This window comes from Nanorana parkeri, unplaced genomic scaffold, assembly GCF_000935625.1.
Source record: "Nanorana parkeri isolate BGI_ZX_2015 unplaced genomic scaffold, ASM93562v1 scaffold2617, whole genome shotgun sequence".
In the NCBI taxonomy this organism is placed as follows: Eukaryota; Metazoa; Chordata; class Amphibia; order Anura; family Dicroglossidae; genus Nanorana; species Nanorana parkeri.
In genome coordinates, this window is record NW_017308885.1 from 24,548 (window position 1) to 33,580 (window position 9,033).

Genomic DNA, 9,033 nt, shown 5'->3' on the forward strand with positions numbered 1-9,033 from the left:
GAGGCTGGTGATGGGTGGAGGTCACGCAGGGATGTATGGAGGCTGGTGATGGGTGGAGGACACGCAGGGGTGTATGGAGGCTGGTGATGGGTGGAGGACACGCAGGGGTGTATGGAGGCTGGTGATGGGTGGAGGACACGCAGGGATGTATGGAGGCTGGTGATGGGTGGAGGACACGCAGGGGTGTATGGAGGCTGGTGATGGGTGGAGGACACGCAGGGATGAACGGAGGCTGTTGATGGGTGGAGGATACGCAGGGATGAATAGAGGCTGGTGATGGGTGGAGGTCACGCAGGGATGTATGGAGGCTGTTGATGGGTGGAGGATACTCAGGGATGAATAGAGGCTGGTGATGGGTGGAGGTCACGCAGGGATTTATGGAGGCTGGTGACGGGTGGAGGTCACGCAGGGATGTATGGAGGCTGGTGATGGGTGGAGGACAGACAGATATATACACAGGGCGGAGGAGCTCAGTGACAGGTGGAGGACACACAGATGTATGGAGGCTGGGGATGGGTGGAGGACACGCAGACATGTACACAGGGCGGAGGAGCTCAGTGACAGGTGGAGGACACAGATGTATGGAGGCTGATGATGGGTGGAGGACACACATACATAGGGCGGAGGGGATCAGTGACAGGTGGAAGAGGCTGGGGATGGGTGGAGGACACACAGGGTGGAGGTAGGGCTGGAGGCGGACGATGCAGGGCGCGGTTTGGAGGCGTCAAGCGGCTAGACGGTGGGAGGGGTCGGTCGGTGAGTGGGGGGGGAAGGGTCGTTCGGTCGGTACCGGTAAGTCTCCTGCGCTCAGGCCTCCCCGGCTGCCATTGTAGAGAACAGCTGAGAGCGGTGACGTCACTGCAGCGACTCCCATCACACGACCCCGCCTGCGTCATTGGCCCGGCCCAGCGTAACCCGTGACGTCACCTGTCCGACGCCGATTGGCTGCTTCGTAACTGGTCGGGGAGCGGAAAACCTGACAGTTGATCCGCCGTCACTTATAGTTCCCCATCTCAATGACCGCAACTTCAGGCCTGAGCGGTGTCACTCCCAAACCTCATCAAAAGACAATTCCCAGGTCAGTAGCTGCAAAAACATTCCAACACAGAAACATGCTGAGGAGGAGGGGGACACCGGTGTGTGAGAAGTCCAAGGAAAGGACCTCTTCTCTGTAGCGTGGGGTTTGTTTATATCCAGCCTTGTCCAAATTCTGCCTGTGCAGTGTGGTAGGGGGGTCACAAGGCCAGCCATGGTAACAAAGTTCATATGCTCAACCTGGCGCTGGGCTGAAGGTGATGACGTTTAGCTGTATGTGGAAGAACCCCAACCCAAGCCCCCCTCCCCCAATTAGATGGTGTACAGCCATACACCACACTGCAGCCATGCACTTAGCATCCAGCATAAAAAATGGCGAGTGCTCATTGGGCAGCACAGTCGCATGACCACGCTGACCAAAGAGGAGTGCTTCTAAAACTGCGTCTACACTTCTTCATTGTCTCTATGGGGTCAGCCATGGTTGTCACACAGACTGGACTTCAAATATGCCCTTCTTTGTTTTTGTATATATATATATATTTTTTTTAAAGGTTTTCGAAAGGACAGAATCCGAATAGTACCAATTTACGAGAATAAGGCAATGAAACATTTCAAATCGCAATCTTTGGTACGTAGTCGTAAAAGAGAAATATGTCAAGATATACATATAAATCAGAATGTTGGTTCAGATATACATAGCATGAGGTCATATGCAACGGGTCTGGAGTAAACGGATCTTCATGTAAGTGCGCATATAAGACCTAGGATCTAAAATAATAGAGGAATGGTTTTGACCCGATTCTTGATGGGAAGAGTTTCTGCGTTCGGATTCGGAGAGGCGGAATGGAAGGGGAAGAGGGAAGAATAGGGAGGATCAAGAGATTCAGAAGGGGAGAGAGAGGGGCAGAGGAAAGATGGGGGTGGGGGGAAAGAAAAGAAGGTTCAGGTTCAGAGGGGTGTCAACCGTAAAAGGTTGCATGAGTGGATGGTTTAACCAGTTGACATCCGCGGTGTTAAACCCCCTTCCCATCCAGGCCATTTTTCAGTATTCAGCGCTGCTGTACTTTGACTACATCTTCGTTTACGCAAATATTAGGTCAGTGTCGAAGTGGGGTGGAAGACCTTTCCGGATCCAGGGATCCCAAACTCTTTCGAATTTTTGCATCGTATCGTGGAGTTTAGCTGTCAGTTTCTCGTAAACAAATACTGTGTGTAAGCGAGCTTTTGTCTCGGAGAAGCGTAGAGAGGGGGTCAGCCAGGCCTTCGCGATTGTTTGCTTTGCAGCGGTGAGAACATGTGTCATTAAGGTGAACTGCGCGTTGTTCATATTATCGGGCTTCAAGTTTAATAGAGCTATAGCAGGCTGAAAGGGTGGGGCGTGGCGGGTGAGGGAGTGTATAAAGGTGAATACCTTTCGCCAAAATTTTACTGCTATCGGGCACTCCCACCAAATGTGAAGCATATTGCCCGGGGTAGTACAATGACGATAGCAGTGAGGGGACGATGAGGGAGAGATACGAGCTAATCTAGATGGAACATAGTACCATCGCATTAAAACCTTATAGTTGGTCTCCACTGCCACCGCGCATCGAGAGGAGGTCCTGACCGTAGCCCAGATTTGCTGCCATTGATCAGCGTCTAGAGTTAAATCAAGGTCACGCTCCCATTGCGACACATAAGAGTGGGAAGGGGAAGTAGGAGGATGTATCAGGGAAGAATAAAGTGAGGAGATTACTCCTTTAGCATGTGGAGAATGTAAGCAGATGTGTTCAAATGTGGAGAGGGAAGAGCGGGTGGGTGTAGGACCTAGCATGGTGGTCAAGAAATGGCGGATTTGTATGTAACGGAAGAGATCTGTATGCAGCAGGTCATGGGTAGATTGTAAAGTGGAGAAGGATTTAATACCGTTTTGATCAAGGAGAGAACGGAATAGCGTTATGTTACCGGCAGACCATCTGGAGAAAGCTGAAGGATGCTCCATGGCGGGGGGAAAGGCCGGATTGTGGAGAAAAGAAAGAAGTGGCAAGTGAGGGGAGAGGAGATGCCCCGAGTACTTCACGGAATCCCATATTTTCAGTGAGTGGAGAGTTATCGGGTTGTATATGTGGGGGCGATGTTTGGGAGGTGACCAGAGTAGGTTGTGCACTCCGAGAGGGTCGCAGTCCACTGCTTCAAGAGACACCCATAGTGGTGTGTCTAATACGGCTTGATATTTGGTCAGTGGAGCTATTTGTGCCGCCCGGTAATATTGAGCTATGCTAGGAACTCCCAACCCCCCTAAGGGATTAGGGAGCAGCATTGAGTGTTTAGAGATACGGGGGTTACGACCCGCCCAAATGAAGTGCATCACCTGTCTCTGCATTATGCGAATGACATGGGAGGGTATAGGAATTGGGAGGACTCTAAAGAAGTATAGAAGTTTGGGGAGATAGGTCATTTTAATAGCCGCTATACGGCCCATGAGAGAAAGGGGGAAGCGGGACCAGGTATTAAGGAAGGAGCGTAACTGTCGAAATGAGGGTAGTTTGCTGAGTATATATGCCCTTCTTTGTTGCTCTCCATTATTTAGTGGACTGGTGGAACCAGTAGTGATGGGTAGGGGACCCATCCTGTGTGTCCCCTACCCATTCCTTGGCTCCTCCACTTGTCACTGCCCCAACCTGCACCAAATGTATACACTGAGCGGCCAGATTATTATGACTACCTGACTTTTGTAGGCAAATTAGCTATAATTTGGCGCTGAAGTTGCTAGAGGGCCAGACCATTATAAATAGGGAAGCGGGTTGGTTACCACGACAGTAGAAGTGATTTGTTTCTGAAGATACGGGGAAACAACGCGATGTAACAGCCTTTGAACGTGGGATGATTGTTGGCGCTCGGAGCCATGGAGCGAGTATCAGCAAAATAGCAGAATTCGTTAAATGTTTGAGAGCAGCTGTTGTTAAAGTGTTTAAAGACCGGACTGTCAGCCGAAAATCTGGGTCTGAACGTGCAAATTGTGGCCGTCAGCGACTCGTCAATGTTAGGGCAGAACGGGGGAGGGGCAAGACTGGTACAAGACAACAGAAGGGTAACAGTGCCGTGTCAGATTCCCCGCATCACCTCTCATCATCTCGTGGAGTCACGAGGCGGCCCAACGAAGTACTGATGGGGGGGGTCATAATAATCTGGCCGCTCAGTGTATGTCTCCAAGTACTTTGCTATGGATTCTTAAAATGGACCTTTGGACACCAGCTCATGTGAGGGCCCCTCCCTCTTACCTCTGTTTCCTTCAGGAATGCGGGGCCCCCCACCAACCCTTCTTGGCTCAGTAGACAAAAACTTATGCCGGTGACTTGACATGTTGCCCTATGGATTGTGTCCTGATGTGGACACCTGTCTTTGGACTTGAACAAGTCCATATAAGAATGTTAAGCCAAATGGCAGTCAAAACGTTTTTTAAAAATTATGGATTGAGTGGCTGATCCCTCTGCTGACGTTTCATGGCTGCCCGTGTTCCTGTTTTCAGAGATTTCTTCTCACTGGCTGTTTGCTAATTATTTCCTTGCCTGGAGCCTCTACGTGGCTCCACCCCTAATTCTCCCATGTGACCAGCAATGACTAAAAATAAACCTTTGATATCTTAGAGGCTATTCTCATAATTACCTGAAAAACCACCAACCTGAGGGTGGGAACAACTGCCTTGTGTAGGCACCAGGAAAGGGAAACTTTGGTAGACAGTGATACGTTTTTCCTGGTGTCTTGATAGCAGTATATACAGTATATTGCCAAAAGTATTGGGACGCCCCTCCAAATCATTGGATTCAGGTGTTCCAATCACCTCCATGGCCACAGGTGTATAAAATCACGCACCTAGGCATGCAGACGCTTCTACAAATATTTGTGAAAGAATGGGTCGCTCTCAGGAGCTCAGTGAATTCAAGTGTAATACCGCGATAGGTTGCCAGCTGTGCAGTAAGTCCATCCATGTCGGATACAGTGGTGTAAAGCGCGCCGCCACTGGACTCTAGAGAAGTGGAGACGTGTTCTGTGGAGTGACCAATCACGCTTCTCTGTCTGGCAATCCAATGGGCGTGTCTGGGTTTGGCGGTTGTCAGGAGAACGGTACTTGCCTGACTGCATTGAGCCAAGTGTAAAGTTTGGTGGAGGGGGATTATGGGGGAGGGGTGTTTTTCAGGGTTGGGCTCCGCCCCTTAGTTCCAGTGAAGGGAACTCTTAAGGCATCAGCACACCAAGACATTTTGGAACCAGCTATCTGCCCTGCAGGTGGACTCAGCTGAGACTGGTGTAGGCCGCTCCAAGAAGAAGATATTCCTCCGGTTGAATGTGCAAAGACTGTCTATTGGTCCTGTACGCTCAGTGGATTAATGCTAACAATCCAGTTACTGATGGTCCTAAATTTTTTTTTTTTCGGCACTCGGAAGAACAAGTAACCTCTCTGAGGATTTTGTGGCTTGGAGATTTCAGATGTTCAAGCTTGTGAAGATCACTTCTCTGGGATGAAGATCTGAAGGCAGAATGTGCCTACTCATAGTTTACATAAAACCCTTCGGCAGGAATTGCTGGATTGGAGAAAGAACTACCCTGTCTGGGTATGATGTAAAATGTGGTTCCCTCAAGGCCAACGCCTGCAGCTCAGATACTCTTCATGTAGAGGTGATTGCCTCCAAAAACATTGTTTTTAAGATTAGACACCATATAGAGCCCAATTCCACTGGAAATCTGGTCGAACGTGCGGAGAGTGTCTGCTCCTGTACGCTCAGTGGATTACTCTTGACGATCCAATTAGTGATGGTCCTCTTAGATGTCTCCACCTTTTTTTTTTGGCACCCACTGGAAGAACAAGCAACCGGTGGAGCAAAAGAAGAATGAGCCATCATGTCTAATACTACGAGCTGGTCCCACTGAGCGAAGCCATTTTTTTCTGGGAGATCTTAATTTCATAACAAGCTTTGAGAAGTTGTACAGAAGGTGTCTGCTGATCATTTTACCCCTGTAATGGCTGAAAATTGTACCTCCAGCAAGCTGAGGAACAAACCGAGATCTCGGCCTACACAAAACCAAATAATTTGGGTGTTTTAGAGGCACTTACAGGGCTTTTGCTAAAGGGTGAGTAGTAGGGTGAATAGTTTGGAGAAGTGAACAATCTAGGACAACATAGCTGAACAGGAAAGTGAGTTGAAATGGAGATTTCCAGATCAGCTACCTTGACCCAGATTGTTCCCTTCCCCTGCCGTCTCCAAAGTCTGAACCCCTTTAGTGAATAGGCCTGTAAATGCTCCCCACTGTATCCGTCAGGAAAGTTTTGGCTGGATTTGAACATTAACCTTTTCCTTCCTAGACCAATGTTTTCATTGCGATACTACCCCCCTCCCACCAAACTATATATGTTCTTATAAGAAGGGGACCGTAGAATAAAAAGCTGCTAGTCACAATGTAGAACATCACAATATTTCCACAAATGTTTATCAAATCTATCTTCAGTAAAAAAAAAAATGTAGTGCACACAAAACAATATATTGGTCTAATCGTCTGATTAATATAAGTCTGGAGTTACAGTGGACCTTCTCTGAAAATGGAGAGCCTACAGAGTCAGTTCACCTACAAATGCTTTTTAAAGCTATTGCAGAAACAAACCCTGGATTTCGACCCTTCCAGGAGGTGCGAGTGATGTCACCACTGCCACCTGGGAAACATAGGTGCTGGAATTCCTATGAGAATGTGCAGCCCATTCCAGGGGCCACATGAAATTTCACATTCCTGGAAAATGGGGTTAAGTTTGTTTTTGAATGTCTGCTTTAAAGTTTAACTCCGCCCTTCCCTTCAGTTTCCTATCTGACCTCCGTCCTTCCCTTCAGTTTCCTATCTGACCTCCGTCCTTCCCTTCAGTCTCCTATCTGACCTCCGTTCTTCCCTTCAGTCTCCTATCTGACCTCCGGCCTTCCCTTCAGTCTCCTATCTGACCTCCGGCCTACCCTTCAGTCTCCTATCTGACCTCCGGCCTTCCCTTCAGTTTCCTATCTGACCTCCGGCCTTCCCTTCAGTTTCCTATCTGACCTCCGTCCTCCCCTTCAGTCTTCTGTCTGACCTCCGTCCTTCCCTTCAGTCTTCTATCTGACCTCCGTCCTTCCCTTCAGTCTTCTATCTGACCTCTGTCCTCCCCTTCAGTTTCCTATCTGACCTCCGTCCTTCCCTTCAGTTTCCTATCTGACCTCCGTCCTTCCCTTCAGTCTCCTATCTGACCTCCGTTCTTCCCTTCAGTCTCCTATCTGACCTCCGTCCTTCCCTTCAGTCTTCTATCTGACCTCTGTCCTCCCCTTCAGTCTTCTATCTGACCTCCGTCCTTCCCTTCAGTCTTCTATCTGACCTCCGTCCTTCCCTTCAGTCTTCTATCTGACCTCCGTCCTTCCCTTCAGTCTTCTATCTGACCTCCGTCCTTCCCTTCAGTCTTCTATCTGACCTCCGTCCTTCCCTTCAGTCTTCTATCTGACCTCCGTCCTTCCCTTCAGTCTTCTATCTGACCTCCGTCCTTCCCTTCAGTCTTCTATCTGACCTCCGTCCTTCCCTTCAGTCTTCTATCTGACCTCCGTCCTTCCCTTCAGTCTTCTATCTGACCTCCGTCCTTCCCTTCAGTCTTCTATCTGACCTCCGTCCTTCCCTTCAGTCTTCTATCTGACCTCCGTCCTTCCCTTCAGTCTTCTATCTGACCTCCGTCCTTCCCTTCAGTCTTCTATCTGACCTCCGTCCTTCCCTTCAGTCTTCTATCTGACCTCCGTCCTTCCCTTCAGTCTTCTATCTGACCTCCGTCCTTCCCTTCAGTCTTCTATCTGACCTCCGTCCTTCCCTTCAGTCTTCTATCTGACCTCCGTCCTTCCCTTCAGTCTTCTATCTGACCTCCGTCCTTCCCTTCAGTCTTCTATCTGACCTCCGTCCTTCCCTTCAGTCTTCTATCTGACCTCCGTCCTTCCCTTCAGTCTTCTATCTGACCTCCGTCCTTCCCTTCAGTCTTCTATCTGACCTCCGTCCTTCCCTTCAGTCTTCTATCTGACCTCCGTCCTTCCCTTCAGTCTTCTATCTGACCTCCGTCCTTCCCTTCAGTCTTCTATCTGACCTCCGTCCTTCCCTTCAGTCTTCTATCTGACCTCCGTCCTTCCCTTCAGTCTTCTATCTGACCTCCGTCCTTCCCTTCAGTCTTCTATCTGACCTCCGTCCTTCCCTTCAGTCTTCTATCTGACCTCCGTCCTTCCCTTCAGTCTTCTATCTGACCTCCGTCCTTCCCTTCAGTCTTCTATCTGACCTCCGTCCTTCCCTTCAGTCTTCTATCTGACCTCCGTCCTTCCCTTCAGTCTTCTATCTGACCTCCGTCCTTCCCTTCAGTCTTCTATCTGACCTCCGTCCTTCCCTTCAGTCTTCTATCTGACCTCCGTCCTTCCCTTCAGTCTTCTATCTGACCTCCGTCCTTCCCTTCAGTCTTCTATCTGACCTCCGTCCTTCCCTTCAGTCTTCTATCTGACCTCCGTCCTTCCCTTCAGTCTTCTATCTGACCTCCGTCCTTCCCTTCAGTCTTCTATCTGACCTCCGTCCTTCCCTTCAGTCTTCTATCTGACCTCCGTCCTTCCCTTCAGTCTTCTATCTGACCTCCGTCCTTCCCTTCAGTCTTCTATCTGACCTCCGTCCTTCCCTTCAGTCTTCTATCTGACCTCCGTCCTTCCCTTCAGTCTTCTATCTGACCTCCGTCCTTCCCTTCAGTCTTCTATCTGACCTCCGTCCTCCCCTTCAGTCTTCTATCTGACCTCCGTCCTTCCCTTCAGTCTTCTATCTGACCTCCGTCCTTCCCTTCAGTCTTCTATCTGACCTCCGTCCTTCCCTTCAGTCTTCTATCTGACCTCCGTCCTTCCCTTCAGTCTTCTATCTGACCTCCGTCCTTCCCTTCAGTCTTCTATCTGACCTCCGTCCTTCCCTTCAGTCTTCTATCTGACCTCCGTCCTTCCCTTCAGT

General features: G+C 49.5%; 1 protein-coding gene across 1 annotated transcript in view; it reads right to left on the reverse strand.

The window, feature by feature from the left end:
• LOC108802033 (tripartite motif-containing protein 3-like) overlaps positions 1 to 836 on the reverse strand; it is a gene marked incomplete at its 3' end in the record, with an annotated part of 20,123 nt that extends 19,287 nt beyond the window's left edge. Inside the window, exon 1 of the mRNA XM_018573921.1 lies at positions 791 to 836. The remainder of the gene's footprint in view (positions 1 to 790) is intronic.
• Positions 837 to 9,033: the final 8,197 nt, after the last annotated feature.